Raw genomic sequence first — 23,086 nt, 5'->3', positions numbered from 1 at the left:
ATTTCATTTCGGACCTTTTGGCGTTGACATCTTTGGCCCGTGGGGTCCAAGCGCCCTTAAGCTTATTAAAGAACTATACAAAAGGTTAGCAAAGGTCACCGGTGACCGCAGAGCTGGCAGCTTTCTCGCTCAAAGAATCAGTCTAGCGATACAGCGAGAAAATGCTACCGGCATCTAAGGCACCATGCCGCAGGGGGACATTTTTTTAGTACATATTATATTTTAAGACTAATATTATTTATTTTTAGATTTAGGTTTAGTAGTAGTAAGTTTTTTAGTTTAGTTATGTACCTATGTGTAATATTTTATGTAAGTATGACAGGTATATGTTGCACGTTGTCACTGAGAGGACAAACCCGTCCTTCCTCCTAAACGTGTGTGTAATGTAAATGTAATTAAAGGATGAGATCATTGTTATAAAAGGGAGGCCTTATTTATAGAAGCATATTTATGGGCTCAATCAATAAAAAGCGAATTTAATGGAGTCATCAAATCTCCGTCGTTATTTGTTTTACGGTTTCTTCCTTCCGCATTTATAGGCATTTATGGATTGAAATTAAATGGCGAGGATATAGGCACAGACATGCACCATTAAAAAAATAGTATAGGGTATTTGACTACTAGTCAAATCAGTTTCTTTTTTCGATCTGTCAAAACGATTTTGCTACTATGGAATTTATATGAAACACTAGCATGTGACGTCACAATCAAATTACCTACTCTTTATAGTTTTATACGGGTTTCAAAATAGAATTTGTGTCTAAAAATAACTGCTGTCTACGTTTGTCTACATATTTCTTCTGGTGCTTTATTTCATGCATGGTGTAAAATAATTTATTTTAAATACAGTCAAATACCCTATTATCACTTAAAAACATAAATGTAGGTACCGTTAGCTGCAGAGATGACCTCCCTACAAACAAATTTCTATGTCAGTTATCTCTCCAGCTGACTGTACCTAGCCGAGGTGTAGGTACCTAATATACCTATCTACCTGAGTTGCGAATCGAATGTGATGGTACTACTATTTATTATACGCAAACGTCCATAACCTAACTACAGTAGCTAGGGTAGGTACTACTCGTACGGTGACCGCTGACTGCAGAGGAGAGCCATGCACTTATTTACAACATGCTAGTATAAAAAAGCCACGTTGCCTAAACCAGCACCCAAAAATCGTTTAACTGTTTACCTGAGCCCTCAAGATCCTAAAAAAATACTCGGTAGCTCAAACAAGAACTTTTCCCAACTCTTACCAGTTAAAATTAGATCCCCGATCCAACAATTTTTTTACCAATATGAAGGCCAAATTAAAATGGAAAAGTATTTGTGAATAAGGTGGCAGTGAAATCCCATTATCGGGCTAATAATTGCGCCTCAAGTGCGTCCCTAGGGCTACCTTTTTGTATAGGCCTTTGCCTTGAGTGGGTACAAATTCTTTATTTGTATACTTCGGCTCGAGACTCGTGAGCTGTAGAAACATTGAATAGAAGGTTTTTCGCTGTAAATAGGTGTTCGATGAAAGTGTTACGTAGGTATCGCGATATCGAAAATCGTTATATATATACTACCTACTTATCTCATGTATCTCCATCCGCTACTTTAGCAGGAAATTAAGGAGAAAGCAAAGAAAGCAGCAGATCTCACGAGCGGATCCGTGCACGCACCTAAATGTCCCTGTACCTACTTATTAAATAAAAATAATATTGTAATAAATAAACACAAGCAAACAAACTGAATTACTTAAGTATATTTTACATACTTACCTGATATAGACGGCACGCCAGGCACACGGCGACTTCAATTCAAATACATATATTTTATTCACCATTTCGTCTTTCCTTTCCAGTCTTTCCACCACCGGCACAATTATGTAGGTATTCGTAGGCGTTGGCAGGATATCAATCTTCCTGATACCAGCAGCGGTCTTGAAAACTACGGCTCAAAAAAATTCCAGATTCCAAATAAGTATGTATTCGGCCCGCGAATATTTCGCACTGATTGCTAAAGAGCATCTTGAGTCTTGATCTTCGAAGAGTTCAAGGCCAAAGGGAAGTTGAAGTCCGTCTCTTCCCTTCCCTTGAGTGAGACACAGATCAACCACAATGTTTTCTGTCTTGTGAGTAAAACCGTGAGAGTAGGGTCAAATCGAACAGAAACAGAAGAATAACAGTTTTGAAAAGGCACCTTTGAAATACCTATATAAGATAAGTCTCATGTCCACTAAATTTTGCAATTAACATAGTCATAAACACAACACGGCTTTGGTTTTTTACAATACGCCATTTAAAAAACCGAAACGCAAAACTGCTCCCATTGGTTGATTTTAAATGAAGATGGCGTAAATGCGTTTACGCCGTTCGCGCGTGCGCAGTGCATATTTGGTGTTGCCATATGGAATGGATTCAAAAGTTGAATAATGGGTAAAATTTATGCAAAAAGAATCAAGAGTGTTCAAAAGTTGAATAATGAGTGAAATCAACACAAAAAGGTAAAAGTTGCAAATTGCAGATTTTTGAAAGTGTAAACAAAATTTTTGTCCTCAAGGGTATTTTTTTTGGTTCCTTAGGATAATAAGAGAAACTGGATTGAGTTAATATAAGTTTTTTCATCTATAAAATATTTTTTTTTGATACCGTAAAACGGGGTGAGTAGGTTTCGCGGGGAGAGTTGGGTTATGAATGGGGAGAGAAGGTTTGAGAGGGCGGTGAGAAGGGATTTTAAGGCTACTGCTACAAAAATAATGTATTCCAATTTAAAATGGAGCTGTAGTAATACGCATAATAAAAAAAAATCGATCCAACAATCTTCCAAAATCACCTTTGTATGAAAACCCCTCTCACCCCAAATACGAGGCACTACGGGGTGAGGTGGGTTTTCCTCTTTATCGTCAAAGTTATGAAATGGAACTACCCAAAATAAAATAAAAACTAAAATACAAACGTCCGGAACACTTATTATATACACCATTCAGTTTTCATATGTAAAAATAAAATGTTATCGAGGTTTGAATTTCAGTTTTGAACCTACTCACCCCATTTTACGGTACTAACTTTTACCACTAAATGTGCTTTTTATTAAATAGTCACCTACTACTAATCACCATTAATCGATTCTAACGAGCACGAGCCTAAACCGAATGTACTTACACTACAAAGCCGCCTTCGACGTCCGTCATCAAATCAGCCTGACGATATATACCTAGATACCTACCATAATATTACGATATCAATAGATAACCAGAATTTCAGCCTGGTATTGACAACTGATTTAATCAAGCTGGTAATACATATACAAAAAAATCTTGAGTAGAGGCATTGAATCAGGATGTAATTATAAGTATTATTAGGATTAGTGTATTTATTGTTGTTCCATGCTAGTCTATTTTTTTAGAGATTCAAGTTTTTGTCAACTTCAAACAAAGAATTTTAGTTGAAACGGACAAAGCGGATTTTTTTGTCATTTCGCCCTAGTTCTAGTTCGGTTGTTAGTTGCCTTGCCAACTATTCGACCACTATACCACTAACATCAGAATCCATTCGTCCGATATGTCGGTGAAGCACGCTGAAGATATGTTCAATTTCTGCTGACGATCGTTTAAAACCACAGACAAACATTGTTAGACGCCTAATGTATCACCTTATTTATACAATGCCTAATCAATACAACAACGCCCATGCAAGCGTCAAGCTTCAATTATGGTATGACGTTTAAATATCACTTGCGCTGTCTGCGTTATCTAAATCGCTGCCGACTTAGCTTGGTGTAACTCTATGCATGTATTTTTTTATATCATTTGCATGCAGATAACAGAACTCGAAACGATTAAAAATGGTAAATATTTATGAAAATCATCGTAAACGAAGCGAAAAGCGTAATTATTGAAACAATCGCCCCTTTTGCGTGGTCTGATTAGGCATAGATATGTCTACGTTTCAACCCCACTTGTCCGTTACACGTGCTGGGTTTTTTATAGTACCGCGTCCTAACGAAGCGTATGCTCGGAAACGACCGACGGGACGCCTGCCAGGATATCCTGTTTGAAAATAAAAGACCATCCCCACACCTATAAGTAACCTACCTATAAAACAATGAGGGGAAGTGAAATGAGCCGTATCGCGGATACGTACGGTTGGTTTTCGATTGATGTGGGTGGGGATGAAGGAAGAATTTTGTGCAATGTGGTAGGTGCCGGTAATGATTGCTCTTGGCAAGTGTCTAGTCTGCTATAGCATGGTAGGTATGTCAACGTCCCTGTTCCTACGTGTTTAGGTGGTTTAATTAAATAGAATTGTCGTTGTTGAAATTGTTGAGCGAAGCGTGTCAAATTACTACTTGCCCTCATACTAATCCATCTGTACTTTATAACGCAACGGTGATAAAAAAGACACGATATTATTTAAGCAAGTATCTAAGTATGTATTTATGTAATTAACAGTCACAAAAATACAGTTTTATGTAAGGCTAATATTAATTAAATATTACGTAGTTTAAATAAGGTGTTTTTTTGAGAAATGGGTTATTTTTAGGGTTCCGTACCTCAAAAGGAAAAAAACGGAACCCTTATAGGATCACTCGTGCGTCTGTCTGTCTGTCCGTCTGTCACAGCCTATTTTCTCGGAAACTACTGGACCAATTATGTTGAAATTTGGTACACATATGTAAATTAGTGACCCAAAGATGGCCATGTTTTTTTATAATTTTAAAATACATAGGTTTAAAGTTATTTAAGAAAATATCAAAAAAATGACCATTCCCCCCTCTTTATCTCCGAAACTACTGGATCTAAAATTTTGAAAAAAATACACATAATAGTTCTTTACTTATAGATGGCAGGAAAACCTATTAGAAATGTGCAGTCAAGCGTGAGTCGGACTTATGTACGGAACCCTACAAACGCGAGTCCGACTCGCACTTGGCCGGTTTTTTTATTTATTAAGTGTATTTTACTTGTGTAGCGGTATTGATTTTGTACATACTGTTTAATAGTAGGTTTCTTATGATCATGGGCTGGGCTGAGGATAAATAGGATAAAAGGCTAAACTCATAGTAAGTAAGATGGTCACATTATCTCATTAGTTATTTTGTAACGAAATAATTACTTCTATTGGGTATCTACGTAGGTTTTCTGTGACATCTTTCTACATTTGTTTTCAGTCACATTTTTTTACCATATTGGTTATAAAATTGTTGTCGCAAGGATACAAATTTTGTTATCGAAATAAGGCCCAACTATTCGGGTTCATTGATGTTTTTTTACAAACACCCTTCTCGACCCGACAGATGCGTAAGCGCATACTTACTCACACATTCACAATTCACCCTTCAACCAACGCACTACTGCAAGTATCTACAATTTTTTCTCCTTCACACAATGTTGCCAATTTGGCATTTTCGTTACTCATCTTAAATTTAAATAAATAATAACGAGCTGTCGATACAAAACTGATAAGAACCTAAGTACTAATACTAATTACTAATTGCATTCGTGTGTAAACTATTTATTTTTGATTCAACTTTTTAGTTTACATAACCTAAATGCAATCAATTGTTGTTTACCTATTTTTATTACTTTATTTTTTTTTAGTCTTTATTAATATTTATACAACATGTAAACATAATTCAAGATTTTTTATTTTTAATTGTCTTGGTGAGGGTACTACCGTGTTCCCAAATAAATAAAAATTCTATGCCTTATAGAAAATCATTATTAATCACTAATCAATAAAAACCAACGTTAAAACTTAATGAATCACAAATGTAACTATGCACTATTAAATTTTGGGGACTTTCTTTAAGCCAAAGCGGGTAACACCGAGCGCGGCCGTTCGTTCCGTTTCGTTCATTTCGAGTTCAGTCAGTCCAACGTCGGCAGGCCGATCGGGCGTTACTACGCATGCGCGCAAACTTCGAACTGTCATGACATCGAACGTAAACAAGTGAATTTTTGTGATAAACTACTTTAGTTTTCTCCAGATTCTTGTATGAAAACTTTGGATATTGTGAACGAGTTGGTGCTTAGTGGGAGTGTGTAAACGAATTGCAAGTGAGTTTCGTTTGTTTTTGCTTTTTGCATGCTTCTTTGACGGAAGCCGGCCGGTGAAAAATTTTAGTTATTTTAGCAACCCAACTATAATGAATCTGAGTGCTAATTTTATTTTAGTAGGCAAGGAATGTGTATTGTGTGCCTGGGAACGATTTAGCGATGGTATTCGAACAGTTTCATTGTAATAAATAAATTGAAAATCGAACTTAATTGATTTAATTATAACGGTCAACATTTGATCATTTAATTAAGTGGTTTGTTTACTCAAATGCAAACGAACTTTTATAAATTAATTCAATTAGCGATAAGGGTGTTATAATCACTCAAGTAATTTATATGTATTGTTTTAAATTATTTTTATTTACCTACTCTCGTTCAAGCGCTTTTACCTTTTGGTTTGAGGGTTAAGTTGATTTGTTTGTCTAGTTACTATAGGTACTAGGTACCTACGGTATTAGTTTAGTATAAGTAATTACATAGTTTGTTAGACTTAGTAAGTGCTACTATTTTTATACCTACCATGCTATACCATGCGACTACAGAGTAGGGTTGCCAACCGTACTATATTATATAGTATTGTACTATATTTTGGCTCTCTGTACTATATACTTTTGGAAAAATATATAGTACTTACGCTAAAATACTATATTTCCGATGAATTGTATATTACACTCATTTTTAGTATTTTATCTAAAAGTAAGTACTATATTTTTTTGAAATGTACTATATTTTTGATGCCTTATTCTGGAAAATACTATATTCCACCAAAAAAAAGTTGGCAACCCTACTACAGAGTGTTCTAAACGTACAGTCAGTAGCAAAACATAAGAAATTTCAGTTGGAGAAATGCTTAGTAGGTAACTTACTTTCTATGCATCTCGCTCGTACTGGCATATTAGTGCAAGCGAGATGTACTTACAGATAGGTGTACATATTTTGTGAGCAGTTAGGTAAAGTAGGTACTTAAGTCCCTACCTATAGTATTAAAGGGCTGCTATTTAACTGATCACCAGATTTAGTAAAATTTAATACCAAAAAAATCTATTTTACCACCCTAAAATCATGAATGATCACCAAAATTATAACACCATTTTAATGTGAAATGATTACCAATTTTATTACATTTTACTATCCTTTTAAAGGAAATGACACCAAAATAATCATTATTAACCCAAAAATAGTCAATGATTACCAAATTTCAATCCCCATTTTAATGTGAAATGATAACCAAATTTTTACATCTTGCTATCCTATTAAAGAAAATGACACCAAAATAATCATTGTAAACCCAAAAATAGTAAATGACCACCAAAATTAGAACTCCATTTTAATGTAAAATGATAACCAAATTTTTAAATCTTGCTATCCTATTAAAGCAAATGGCTCCAAAATAATCATTGTAAACGCAAAAATAGTAAATGATCACAAAATTGTAACCACATTTTAATTAAAAATGTGCAATCATTTAATATATCGTTATCCTATTAAATTAATTAATCCACTTCGTCACCTTTTTCTAGTAGCATTTTATTTCTGTAACAGTCGCAGTTCTAACCTAACCTAACCCACTTTTCTAGTAGCATTTTGTTTCTGTAAGGGTCGCAGTTCAAACCTAACCTAACCCACTTTTCTAGTAGCATTTCTTTTCTGCAAGGGTCGCAGTTCAAACCTAACCTAACCCACTTTTCTAGTAGCATTTCGTTTCTGTATGGGTCGCAGTTCAAACCTAACCTAACCCACTTTTCTAGTAGCATTTCTTTTCTGTAAGGGTCGCAGTTCAAACCTAACCTAACCCACTTAACTGATAGCAGTTTAACTTACTTTTCTAGTAGCATAACGAAATGCTACTAGAAAAGTAGATTAGGTTAGGTAGGTATGCGGTGCGGGCTACGGGGGGTTGAGCGGGAGGGGCTAGTAATTTTGGCATCAGTTTACTTTATTTGGTAATATGTATAAATTTTTTGGTAATCATAGTGGTTTATTTAGGTGAAAATATCGCATTAATTTGGTCTTCAAGATTTGGTGATCATTAATGATTTTTGGTGATCATTCAATATATTTGGTATTTGAATACAATTTGAAGTGCAGTCGTAATTAAAGTGGTGGTACTTTTGTATTTTTAGGCCTTATTTTTTTGGTGTTCAGTAATTTTTTTGGTAAGCATGATTTTTTTATTTAGGGTACCAAAGTATTTTTTGGTGGTCATTATATTTGTAGCCGTATTAAAGTACAAGTACTACAGTAACTGACAGCGTAGGTACTTTGACAAATGACAAACGGCGTGGACGCAGCATTTCTTAATTTACCTACAGTAACCATCAAACCCACTCCGTCTAATTACCGGAGCGGCCAAGATACTCAAAAATAACTGAAGTCTGAACATGTACTGGAAGACTGGATCGTCTGGATAATAGAAGCTTTGTTCAGATATTTATGAACAACTTGGCCTCCTAAGCCTCCATCATTTGTGACAAAAGACCGTTGTCACCGTTGTGGTAAAAAGATCGATTTCAAATAAAATCTATTGAACTAAAGGTCTGAGAGTTAGTTACACACGTCAACTCTCCTATGAGGCTGGCATCGTCACCACGAGTGTACGAAAGCCTCTATAAAACTTAAGAATAAAAAAAAAAAACTAGCATCAATTGGCACCACATAGGCCTATACCTACCTACGACCGAAAAAAGTACAGTTTGCTTGAACAATTATTTTCGTTTATTTTCATCCACTTTGTGTTTGTAATTAAAGGGTTTTCCATACGAATGCAAAGCAGATGGGGCCTCAAACTCGTCGCGCCAGATAAGCTAAAGAGGCACTTCCGTTTCAATAGTGTTGCCATGCTTTTGATTATTTTTAGGATATTCTCGATTTTAGAATTTTAACATGAATGAACTCTTTCTGAGATATATAATAGTAATTACTGAAATACACATAAATACTGTTATATAAGACAGGAGGAACTCATCGAATGAGGTATTAGTATTTCCTTATTTAATTAATAATGTACTTAACTTGATTAAACGTATAAAAAATGTTAAGAGGTCAAACCCCATACTTAACATAATCATTGGTATGAACGATTTAAAACTGTTTCTTAAAAAACAATAAGTTTGTCTGGGTAACAAAGAAATAAAGACATGAACAAAGAATAATACAGGCAATGCTTAAAATTAAACCACTTAAAAATGTGCCTCGAGATAAATAAAGTTAACTGCGTTAGAGAAATGAATGAAATGAAAAATAACTAAAACGCTGTAAGTAACTTAATGGATGGCTTTCTTCTAGTTTCCTACACATGCACTAACATTTAAAGGCAGTCTAGACGCTTCGATTTTCCATTAAGCCTAATAAGAACAGATTGCTAATTTGTAGCATGATCGTATTCTTACTTGCCAACACGTAAAGTGGAAACAGAATTTGCGACTTTTGCGATTATACGATCATAGAAAGAGTAAGGCGTCGGTAAGTTCCGTAAATTTAGAGATATTACGACGAGCAGGTTGGTACAAAATTTGCGAAATTACCTACTCTAGATGCCAAAAACGCAAATTCAAAACATGAAAATACAGATCAATTAGTATACTGTAGGTAGGTACCAATTAAACTATATTTGGGTTGTATCTTTCTTTCTTTGTAGAGTCAGACCAAGATGGATTGACGTTTGATCTAATATTGTACCTAAAGTCGGACCAAAAAAAGTCGGCAGCGGATTTGATAGCCCACGCAGGGCAAGTGTTATTTTAAACGTCAAGCTTCTATGAAATTATGACGTATAAATGACACTTGCACTGCGTGGGCTATCAAATCCGCTGCCGACTTTTTTTGGTCCGAATTTAGGTACAATATTAGATCAAACGTCAATCCATCCGATGCAAATAAAACTCTTGAGAGTCGGATTGCAATTCGGAACTTATGAAGGTCGTGATCGTGATGAATTGATATGACCTAATCCGTTTATAAAAATGTATACTGTACTATTATAATTAATACATTTGCATGCAATTTTTGCTTTGTATTATTTTATAGCACTGTTTAATTAATAATTAGATTAATTAGAGTGCGATCTCGGACGAATACACGACATACACGTGTAAAGACAAAGCTGTATATGTAAGTAAAAGTCTACATGCAATATGCATCAAATTAAGCATACTTACCATACATGCATGACTTGTAAAGTTATGAACCTAGGCATAACTTTGCAAATGACATCAATAAAAAGAAAAATGTCATTTGCAAAGTTATGCCAGTTATGCTAGAAATCCATTGAAAAGTCAAATTAAATGTATGCCTTTAAACCTCCTTGCAATTAATAACTGCAGATAGACAATAGGTAATATCAACAGTTAGAGTCTGTGCGGAAAGAGAAGAGTCGTGCAATGTATGGAGCCCAATACATTCCACGACTCTTCTCTTTCCGAACAGACTAATAATTGCTAGGACAAAAAACAAGTTAGCAATAGGATAGATACCTACCTACTTATCTAGCAATTATTCTCTCAAAGATAAAATACAACAGCAAATCTTAAGTTTATTGAATCAAATTATATCAACTAGGTAGGTACCTATGGCTAATAATCGTCTCAAATTAGCGACCTTGATTGTAATTTCCCGTCAGCCGCTAAATTGGGGTGCGGAATTAACAATGAGCCCTGTGCCAATTCTAGTATTAAAATGAGGTCACCCTACTTCTCGGCGAGTTGCCTATTTATGACTAGGGTTGCCAAAAACCGTTGGAAATGAACTCGTTTTCTTATAGGTACCGGATTTTACAAAATAGGAATATATTGTTGGAAATTCAGAAACGCGTTTCGCCTTTAGTGTATAACCGCCCAAAATGCTATACTGCTTATATGCCGAAATATTCGTGTTGCTTATCTTTTAAACACAGACGCAGCTAAATTTGCGCAAATACCAAAGGGAAGTGTTAGGCAGGCAATAATGCTAGAGTTAATGTATAAAAAAAAAATAAGTACCTAGGCTCTAGGCTCATCTTACGCAGGCTCGACAAGGAAATAAACATCGCTATTATTTTTAAAATATTATCTTTAATAAAATAGTTAGTTATCAATAGATAGCCTAAGAATATGTAGTGTACGAAGACTTCTAGTACGTAATTTACATACGTATTATTTACCTCGATAAATATTTATTAGTCAGTACTATGCGTCATGGCAACCACAAATAAAACGTGATTTACAAAATAGTTCAAGTATTCATTGAAGTTCCTATCTTATTCATGAAGTCATGACTCAGAGTGAGTAGACTATGAGTAAGTAGGTTTACGACTATATCTATATGAGTCAATAATATTTGAGCATCAGCCAATTTAAGAAAAAAAGGGGAAGCGTTTATCCTGCTAAGTCCTGAGTTCCTTTAAAAAGAACAAATTAAAATCGAATTTTGAACTACAATGGAATAAAAGAAGGTCCCAATTCAAAACTGCAAAAATGACTCGGGGTCTTAGGAGGTTAAACAAAATATACAATCTATGTATAGTCTGTATCTTTAGGTATTCAAATAAAAGTGAACAAAATGTACCCTCAAATGGCTCCTTAAGTAGGGAATGCAAATCGGTTATTTTTTGTATGGAAATAACCGCGGTTTCGGTTAATAACCGATAATTTCCATACAAAAAATAACCGAAAATAACCGATTTGCATTCCCTATCCTTAAGACAGTTGAGGGTAGATGAAAACATTACACGATCAAATAATGTAGGTTAAAGTCAGGTCGTTCATCAGTGACAGATCCAGGCGGTTTTGTATTTGGTCGGTTAACCAATAAACGTTATAACTACCCGAAAATGTACAAATTATTTGTTTACTTTTATTTAAATACCTAAAGATACAGGGTATAGTCTACCCTTAATGCTAATTCGCCCGGTATAACTTAAAAGTTATCGCACTCTGTATTGCCTTACTTCGACTGCCTTAGCAGCAGTGTCAAACTGACATATTCGCTAACAACTGCGTAATTTACTTTTCTTCTCGCTCGCACTACGACGCGAGTACGAGCGAGATGCATAGAAAGTAAGTTACGCACACGCTAGCGTATATGGGCCCGATTCGGATTTTGAAATAGACATCTGTTAGACATCTTTTAGACATCACCAAGATACGATAACGATATGTTTAAGATCTAACCTGTCAAATTTGACATTTGCGCGATTCTGGAGATACTGTTGAACGTTGCCCGAATTGCGCTGCAAAAGAGAACTAGTTGATATCCAAACTATAACGTATCTAGAATGGATCTGTACGGTTACCATCAGTTTGTCACTGACATAAACGCCGTCGAGAACGTAATTTACTTTCTATACATCTCGCTCGCACTCGCATATTAGTGCAAACGGGATGTATAGAAAGTAAATTACGTTCTCGACGGCGTTTATGTCAGTGACAAACTGATGGTAACCGTACTAGTACGTGTCGTCTCTTGTGAATATCTTGAAGTTCGAATACGGCAGTATGTCAGTGTCAAACTGGTATTTCCATAAAAAACCGTGCAAGTGCGAGTCGGACTCGCGCACGAAGGGTTCCGTACCATAATGCAAAAAACGGCAAAAAAAAAACGGTCACCCATCCAAGTCTGACCCCGCCCGACGTTGCTTAACTTCGGTCAAATAACTTCGGCGCCCCACTTAAATCTTTATTTTATTCTGTTTTTAGTATTTGTTGTTATAGCGGCAACATAAATACATCATCTGTGAAAATTTCAGCTGTCTAGCTATCACAGATCACGAGATACAGCCTGGTGACAGACGGACGGACGGACAGCGGAGTCTTAGTAATAGAGTCCCGTTTTACCCTTTGGGTATGGAACCCTAAAAACAATCATTAGAGTTCATTATAATATTAACAACTTACAGTGCGTTATAAACATTGTAAATCTACATGTATAGCAATTTTAAATTAATTAGTAATAGTGCTACAATAGGTACCTACCTACACCGTTCTCGTAAGTGCAATGTGAACATTATGAACTACAAACAATGGGGGTCTCTGGGGTCGAGGCCGCGTCGAGCTAATAGATCTTCCGGTCCACATGTTGTACAAAAATAGACTCACAAGTCTTGGGCGCGTTTACGCGGTTATCACGGATCCGCACGCCGCTTCGGTGTGCGAGCGAGAGAGCGCTATGCATGTATAGCGACTTCTCCTTTGCACACCGGAGCGAGGTGTTAAAATCGTATTCAATGTGAAAGCCGCCTTAGAGTGTTTTCACATTGTTCGGACTACTTCGGACAATATTAAAACGCTCTTCTACTTTTGAAGGTCGTATTATGTGTGCTTGTCTTACCCTGCATTACATACGGATGTGAGACATGGGCACTCAACAAAGAACACCGAGACAGGCTTAAGTACTGCCAGAGGTCTATGGAACGTAGTATGACGGGAACACGAAGACTGGACAAAGTGAGAAACGAAGACCTAAGACAAAAAACAAAAGTGACCGACATACTCACCAAAATAGACCAGCAGAAGTGGAGATGGGCTGGCCACATGCTGAGAGACAGGCGGGATAAATGGAGTAAGATTGTAACGGATTGGTACCCAAGAGGCTGTACACGGAGCCAGAGGAGACCTCGAACAAGATGGGAGGATGAACTCAAACTCACAGCGGGCCCGAACTGGAGAAGAGTGGCCCACGACAGACCTCAATGGAAAGAGCTAGAGGAGGCCTTTGCCAAGCGGCACACTGAGCTTAGAGATATACTCTAACTCAGAACAAAGGGGCTAGATAGATAGATAGATAGATAGATTATGTGTGCGCGAAAGCGGTCGCTTGGTGGCTAAGGGGTGTACAGTCGACGTCGAAGATACGTTTACATTTTTCGCCTAAAGGAGTAAGGTGCAAAAGTGTAAATATATCTTTGACGTCGACTGTACAGCTATTAACTTCTTTTTTTTTTTTTTATGAAATAGGAGGCAAACGAGCAGACGGATCACCTGATGGTAAGCGATTACCGCCGCCCATGGACACCCGCAACCCCAGAAGGACAGACTATGTAAAATACATAGGTATAAGAGTACCTATGAAAATGTAGGTTCACGAAAGTTCACATTTTAAGTACCTTACACGTGTAATTTCATAGTCATTATACGGCGCAATTAATGCTAAAACATGTAGGACATCGATTTGTTACAAATGTTATAATATAAGGTCGACCCAGTATAAACGCTGTTAGTTTATTTATAAACAGTCAAACGATACTTACACATTTAAAATTTAAACAGGCTAACAGCTGCTAAAAGTTCAAATGAAAGTTAAAATAACCGTTAATAAACAAGAAGAAACCACTTACTAAGTTAACAATGAGACCCTCTTACTGGTCAGCTGCGCCGGCGCAAAGGGTTGGCTTCCAATTACATTTCTACCCCTTTTCATTGATTTTATACCTTATTACTATAACAACAGAGTCGACGCTTCAACGACAGTATTTAATCCAGAACAGCTTTTAATCCATTCTGTGAATTTAGTGTCAAAAAGTCCTTACAAGTAGTAAATCTATCAATTTCAACCAACTTTGGAATCCTAATACTAACGAAACTTGTAGCGGCTGGTCTCCAAGACACCCGAAGCATGGATGGACTAGGTATTTTATGAATAATTTACTATTTAGGTAGGTACTAATTATTGATATGGTGAAGATCGAGGGCAGGTACATGATGGTGAAAGACGTACTAAGAGATTCTAAAATCGATATGAAAACTTTGATGGACGGATCCCGAATGAACTAAATTAAACTTTTTTTGTTTACATCCCCATTGTCGCAAAGGCAGAAAATAAGAACGAAATTCTTTACCTTATCCCGTTTCCATAAGGTTTAAATTAACGTCTTCGTAATCCTTTTAAACAATTCGCACTGTCCTTTTACGCATGCATCCGCAAACACTTGAGATTATAACAAGTCAAACAATAAAACAAAAGATAGTGAGGCTCTCGACTCTCCGTTGTCTGTATTGACCAAACTGTCCTTACTATTGTCTCAAGGGTCTTTTATGGTCATAGTAGACCTTTACGATCGTTGTAGGGTTTTTTTGCTGGCATCTATTCATGGTTTGTAAACCTGTACGGTTACCATCAGTTTGTCACTGACATAAACGCCGTCGAGAACGTAATTTACTTTCTATACATCTCGCTCGCACTCGCATATTAGTGCAAACGGGATGTATAGAAAGTAAATTACGTTCTCGACGGCGTTTATGTCAGTGACAAACTGATGGTAACCGTACTGAGGTTTGTAATAGTATCGATATTATGCCATTCAAGTGCTTTGAGGTTCGTAATACTATTACTTATTCTGTGCTGTAGCTTCTTCATTATCAACGAGTCCTTTTTAAGTATTTACGGCATTTCATTTCTAATGTGGGTTGGGTTATACTGAATAAAAGGATGCTGAATTCCTAATAGCAAACTTAAAGGCTTTGCAGATCTTGTATTACATATGCACACACATTTCACACGAACGTACGCGAACTTTAAAGTGTTAAACCAACTGATTTCTTGGTAACATTTCTGTTTCTGCGAATCTGCAAAATGTACACGTTTACATTATGGGAACAGGTTCAAAACGTAACAGTCAGTAATGTTCCCAACTTAACACATGTCAAATAAGAGTAGAGATCAAACAGAATGTTTCCCAGACAGGAGCATGTTTGGAAATATTCCGTGGGAGTGTGGGAGGCGCTAATTAAGACCAACAGCATTAAAGTTTGAGTAGCTTTACTAAAAAGTATGAAGGACAGGTTAGGGACTGCGCGTCATGTGTCAAGGTATTTATAGATCTGATTGGTGCATTCCTTCCTTATTCAGATAAACGAAGATCTATGTGTGTGTATCGATTATAACATTTATAACGATTATGTCAGTGTTTTTTTTATTTGAGTTTGTCTTCTAATCTATGTGGTCAAAGAATGCCCTGGTGATGGTTCTGATCATTATCAGTGATCAAATTATTTACTCAGTCTTACCATTTTATGTGATTTTGCTGCTCCACTATGGGTAAAATAAATTGCACAAATTTTTGAAATCACAATTTTTTGTCCTTTTATTTTTATTAGTTTAATTTACATTGTACTCGTGACTTGCTCTAATTATAGTGAAACCTGGATAAGTGAGACTTCAAAGGACGAGCAGATTTATCTCACTTAAAGAGGTATTCCACTTACCCATACCCAGGCTCTCAGTTAGCCAGGTTCAAATACATTTCTGTCTCATTTACAGAGGGTCCCATTAATAGAGGTGAAAATAGAGCATATTTCAGTTATAGAGGTGGTTAATAAGGTAGGTATTTTGTAATTATCTTTAAAAATAAATAAGGTAAAATAATCCTTTTCCCTAAATATTTTTTAAAGTCTGTTACTTTAAATGTTTATTTGAATTTATTTTGAATGATTCTACAAAGGATAGATTTTTTCAATTAAATTTGATACGGACTTCATTGCGTCTTAGAACTTTATGAAATGAAAATTTGTTTATTCGTGTTACTTATCAAGATTTTAGCTTTCGTTTCGATAGTTTTAACTATATAAAGTAACTAAATGAAACTTGAAGTCATTTAGACACAATTAAGCAAATGCGGAATTTGTGGATAGACTAAGAGTTAGTACGAACACGGAAATTTATCAAAATATAGTCTCAGTAAAAGAGGTAAAATACACTCTCTGTCTCAATTATAGAGGTTCGTTTTATCTCACTAACAGAGGTAATTCAGTGCTAAAGTGTCGGGACCGCACCATGAGTCCCAGCTATAGACGTTTCCCACTTATCCAGGACCCACTTTACCAGGTTTCACTGTATATACTTTTATGTTTTTATCATCCATATATAATGGCAAATGCTCTCTAAATGGTCATTGTATTTCATGAATTTATTTAGGGTTATGCTTCTACTCTATGTATTCAGACACAATTGACATTGTTTATGAATAAATATCTTGTATCTTGCTAGAAGAATATAAAAATGCAAAACTTCAAAAACTAAACATATTTTTCATGGAGGTCGAGTAACTCTAATACAATGTTAAATAAAAAGCTTGTACGATATGTTAGGGGGATTGCAAATGTAGCTGCATTAATACTGCGCCAGTATAAAAAGATAATACATTGTTGAAACCCTCACACACACATGCTACTATGGTATAGAACTGCTATACAGATATCATAACCCGCATTACCAACTAAATTGAAGGAAAAAATATACAACCATTACGCGAACCTCCGCTTCGAGAGCATTCTACTGTACTATTTTTATTTGCTTTCCCCTTTTTTCATAACCCAGGGCAGCAATTTTGTGAGATTTTTAAAATTTGGGTGTTTTTCCTATGATATTATACCTGAGATATCTTCATGTCATAACTAAAAGCAAAATATCTTATAAAATCAAAGAAAGCAATTAAGGGTGAATTCAAGTAAAATGTATTAGTAAAGCTTCTTGATCGTAAAGATCTTTAGGGGTCTGTTTTAATAGGTTAATTCGGGTTAATTGTTTCTCCCATTAAACTTGACATAAAAGATCCCAAACTTCCTTTGTCTTGGGAAAATTGAAAATCTGCTTTGCGGAATGACTTTAAGAATTCATGAGATAGAGATACAGTGAAATTGTTTAAACAATCAACCTTTGTTAAATCGCACTACAAGCATATTCTATCCAAATCTATCATAAACCATTACTTAACTATGGCGTTTTGTGGTCTGAATAAGCCAAATTCATTTTAGCGTAGTTAGTAAAAGCAATAGAACAATACTTAAAAATGACACTTTTTACTGAAAATAAGGGTAAAATAAATAAAAAGGTTCAACACAGGAATTTTAATGTCGAAGAGAATTGTGAGGAGGAAATGTAAGAAACGAGAAAGACGGTAAAAACCTTTCGAGTCCAGCCAAAATTCCGATGAAGCGTTTTCTGCATCGTCAAAATTTATTCAGCTCCGATTTCTACATGACAGATCATATTGCAATTTTTCTGGTTAGCCCAAAACATGTGCTAACTATGTAGCCGGCGCAAGCAGTCATAACATAAATTAACAAGCAATGAAACATTACCGTCGGGCATTACAAACGTCTGTGACTCTGACTCATCTGTTTATTCACAACTAAACATCTTGACTCTAAATGGAGACATGTCGTGACCTGTTAGTACTTGTCACGAACTTGTCTGTACTGTAAAGACGTCTGAAAGTTTATGGATTGTTATAATTAGTTGAATTAACAGAGCCGTAGCTCTCGTTGCGTTTGAACATTTAATTGGAACTGTGTATTGTTTTGTAAGACGCCTCAATATCTCAATTTAAGATTGATTTTCAGATTCAGCTAAATTATTTACAGCCTTAAAAAACTAACAATGCTTAGAAATTATAACTTTCGCAAGTCTGTAAATTCTTTTGGAAGTTCCCTTAGTAACTCCGATCGACAGTACCCTTAGAGCATTTAATAACTGGAGTCGCCTTTAAGAGCTTACCCCTCTGCCGAAAAACTTGCACAATTGTGCAAACTTTTGTATGGACTGACATGGCTATTTATACGTTAGGTACAAATCATGTAGAAATAGAAATACATTTGACGTCCCCTCCCCCGCAAAAATTGGCAGACTGTTTCGTACAGAAAATGACAGCCATGACGTCTCCAGTTACTAAATGCTCTAAGACAGTACCGCTTCTGATTCATAATACCTAAGTGCAATTGACCTTAGTTATCTGACAACTGTTCTATTAATACGTTGTTAATAGTAATCGAATGATTTCGTATTACTAAATCATGCATATGACAATTGCTTTATGTTAATACTAATAGGTTTAAGTTATGCGTGCCTGATTTGCTTAGCTGCGAAACGACCTCGGCATTTGAATGATACAAAACGGATATATTTACAAAATTTGAGGACTTACGTCAATTTGAATTTGCAGCATAATGTACTTTGCGGTTCACGGTCGTCGTTTGATACAACTTGACATAAATTACAATCCAGTCACTTATCAACTTGTTTATTGCTGTTAGTGGTATAAATTAATGTCTTGAATACCCAAGGCGCCAGTATTTCCTCATAATGCATTTATTTGCAAGGATATTCCAGCAAAAAGTATGGCTTGCTCCGTCTATAATGACCTCTTGGGTCCGAACGGACATCCTCTACATGAACATGATAACTTGAAACAAAAAGGCATGTTTAATAATATCGAATGGCTACCGTTTACTTGGTTTTTTTGCCCAAGGGCTTCATTCGCGTGCCTAAAATTACACTCGGAGTAAAATGAAGGGAAACATTAACGAAGAAACACATTTTAGCAATTTCCTTTCGGTTCGCGTGCAGTTTTTATGTTTATTTTTGCAATAATGACTATACTTTGTTACATCTTGACATTGAGAGAAGCAATTGTACGTAAGTATCTAATTATTGATGCAATTTGTCTTGTTCTAATTACATTCATTGTCTTACATGACATGACGTCAAAGTTACGGAAAAAAATGCTTACTTAGAAATGGTAGCGCGATTCTTATAAGTTCAAGATGCACTTACTTTTAATAATACCTACAGCACTTCATTACTCAGGATATTAGCAATATCTGGGTATGTTTGTTTATCTAACTAAACTATTCTAAACACGAGAACGGTACTTACTGATTGGCTTTTAAAAGTTACTTGCGTGATAAAGATCGACGTGGTACAATTTTCAAAGCAATTAGAGCTCGAAATGAATTCGGCTGTCGATTCAATTTTGTTTTGAAATAAGAACTCAAAATCGACATCATAAAAACATAAATCAATCATAATCGACTTGAATTTCGGCTGCAACTTTGTGGTGTATGTTAAGGCAGAATTAAAATAAAAAGTAAAACGTAGAACGACTTTAGGGTCCAGTATTTACCACTATGTTTTATGAATTCAACTAATATGAAGGTATTGACAGCATATTATCTTTTGCACTTTTTAAATTAATGCCGTTGTCTGATTTTGCCGCGGAACCTAAACTTTGCATACCATATAATGCTTTAACTTTTTTATCTCAATTACTACCTACAGCAGCTCGGTCTGGCAGGCTAAGCGTTGCTCAAATCACAGATGATGATGAATGATTGCTGGGATTTCATTTAATGATCGTCTCGATTGGCTCCCAACTGGTAAGACGAAACGATGGTTCGAAATCGTTACAACTTTTTGCTTTACTTTTGGGATTCACTTTGTATTAAAAGTGTCTGATGTCATGAATTTGTTAGCTAATGTTATACAAGGCAATAAAGATATATCTAAACGAAATAGGTTTCATATTTTCCATTTCGAATTCATTGGTCATTTAAGTCATTAAAGATCAAACTAGATTTTGCCCTGTGTAGTTTGTTGTTGGTGCTGTTGTTGATGTGTTGTTGTTGTTGGTGCTGTTGTTTGTGCTGTTGTTTTTGTAGTAGTAGTAGCAGTAGTAGTTTGTTTTCCAAAGGGAAAAAGAAATGAAGTTGTACTTTTGCTATAAAGAAAAGATCCGCATGCGAGCACTTAATTCCCGCAGCTCGGCCTTCGGCCTCGCGTGCTTGGGAAATCGAAAGGGACGCTCCGGGCCTTCGGCCCTACGCGGAGTTCGGCCTTCGGCCTTCGCTGGGTTTCGAAGCTCAGCGCTCACCGCCGCTTCGCTTATTAAAACACTTGGGAGGGTTGGTTTTGCTTCGGGTCTCAAGCGGGAAGTTGGAGCCTTCGGCCTTCGGCCCGCCGTTTCGCTTGTCTAAGACACTTTTCCTATTGGGTCGTGTTTAAGCTCCAACTTCCCCCTCTCGTGTGACGCTTTGGGCCTTCGGCCCTACGCGGAGCTCGGCCTTCGCGAGCCTCGACGCTTCGCCATCGGGTCTTCGGACAGTTGGCTTGGTAGAACGCTTGGGAGCACCGCATTCACGCAGCTCGGCCTTCGGCCTCGCGTGCTAGCGCATAAGTTAGTGTAGCATTTTTCAAAAAAAAAAAAATCGTAGGAATCTAGGGGGCTATTCATAAATTACGTCATTTCAAATTAGGGGGGGGGGGTCTGGACATCGGATGACGGTAGCATGAAGCAGGAGGAAATGGGGTCATTTGAAGCATGATTTTTGGATGATTATAGGGGGGGGGGGGGTCAAAAATCGTCAAAAATCGATGACGTAATTTATGGACAGCCCCTAGGGGACCCCGAGATTCCGTGACCAAAATTTCAGCGCGCTAGGACAAACTTAAAAAAATTAAAAAAAAAGTTGACCATTTTGAAAAAAGAAACGGCGGCGTCAAAACCTGCCAGGGTCCCTCTATGACATTTGGTCGAGCACCCCCTACCTAGGTCTGACCGTTGGGCCGGGCCGTTATACATTTTTCTGACCGGAAGCGGTAGACCTAAAGTAGGATTTTTCTGGAGGTGATTAAGCAATCCTCTATACGACCGTACTAAAGTCAAATACCCCACGAAACTCCTTCTGGGAGAACAATTATGTCAATCAATCAGTCGGGTTGCGGCTTTATATAATAATCATAAACCTAATGTTTTGTACGTCTTCTCAGACTAGGTATCAAAGTGTGATGAAAACATCAAAAGAAATAAAAGAAGAATCCACAAAATAACTGCCTCTGTTATTTTCTTATTTTAGTAAAGTCGATACAAAATTGAGTATTTAAATTCGATACGGCACTCTCTGTGAATGTGTTTGTTTAATTCAAGCCGTGGGTCTTTAAATTATTCTGAATTCATTTGTGGATTTCCCACAAGACGAACAAAATTAATGAAGCTCTATTATTTCAGCATATTCTAGCGAAATTAGACTGACACTATAACTCAGATATATTTGGCATACGAGCCAAGCTACATAACTAAGAGTCATTTCCGAAAAGAAGAAAGAATAGGTTTATAGATATTATCAGAAATTCCGCTCTTTTATATAGTTGTGCGTTGACTCAGGTCAGCGCATTATTTGGAATACAAAGTAGTTTGTGTTACTTTGAATGATTCTTATATTTATGCAGCCTGTTGCTTTTACAAAGTGTCTCAAAATACTTATTTTTCATCATGCCATATCAACTCTATTTGGGAAAGAACTTTTGGACGTCGCAAGTATTTTGTTATCTGTGTAAGATCTTTGATTGCCGGCATTGTGAGTCATGTGACACACAATACTTCAAAGATCAAATCAATCTGCAGGTAAAGGATGAAGAGAGGTCAAACTGGGGGCTTTCAAACTTAGAGAGTAATCAGAAATAAAATCCCCACAACAATCATTTATAATAATAAATACTTACTCACAATGTTAAACCGAAAACTGATTAAGGATTCCCTCCACTCCCAAGGTAAGCTTTATGCAAATAATATAATACCGCGAACGGCCGCGGAATACTGGCTTTACAATCACCGGGTGTTGTTTCAGAAACATGGAAAACCATGCTCGAAGTCCCCGCTAGTTGGATAATGAAATTATGGCCGAGGCCTGAAGCAATATTTTCCATGATGGAATAAATTCAGATGAATTTAATTTACTGAGTGAAATATAAACATTTATCGAACTTTATAGTTGGATATATTTTCAACATGAATGTTGCGTATTGCCACAATAAATATATTTAATTTGGTTAAATTTGGCTACTTCTCCCTGTAATATAAATTACAAGATCGGACGAGACTACCAAAATCTTTTTTCGATATATATTGTGTAATAACCGTGTATCGCCAAGTATGTTCCTAAAAAAGGACGGAAGGTACGGTTCGAATTTTAAAATAAATATAAAGAACGAGTTTAGGAAAGGAACGCAACGGTCGGTGTGGGCGAATGAATGGTGCGCAGGAGTTCATTGTAACAGCTCGCAGAGCGCGGGCATCGGATGATTACTTGAATGATCCAGTATAAGAGCCCTTTTCAATTACGCTTAGATATTAAGGGTATCGAGGTCACTTTACACTGGTAAGCCTAAAACACGATTCGCCTGCGCTCGTGCTTCAAATGATAATACACGGTGCGCAGGAGGCAGGAGTAAAGGTTGACTGATCTGTCACTGAACTGAATGATGTAACGATGTTGAGATACAATGTGAATGACTCGT

General features: G+C 36.4%; 1 protein-coding gene across 1 annotated transcript in view; it reads left to right on the top strand.

Moving 5' to 3' along the window:
- Positions 1–5,866: 5,866 nt before the first annotated feature.
- Positions 5,867–23,086, top strand: part of LOC134797528 (MOXD1 homolog 1-like) — an 82,043-nt gene continuing 64,823 nt past the window's right edge. Inside the window, exon 1 of the mRNA XM_063769803.1 lies at positions 5,867–6,046. The gene's annotated coding sequence lies outside the window, so the exon portion shown is untranslated. The remainder of the gene's footprint in view (positions 6,047–23,086) is intronic.

This window comes from Cydia splendana, chromosome 15 (genome assembly GCF_910591565.1).
Source record: "Cydia splendana chromosome 15, ilCydSple1.2, whole genome shotgun sequence".
NCBI classification, from domain to species: Eukaryota; Metazoa; Arthropoda; class Insecta; order Lepidoptera; family Tortricidae; genus Cydia; species Cydia splendana.
Note: the sequence above shows the minus strand (reverse complement) of the source record. Positions and strands in the feature narration are given on the sequence as shown.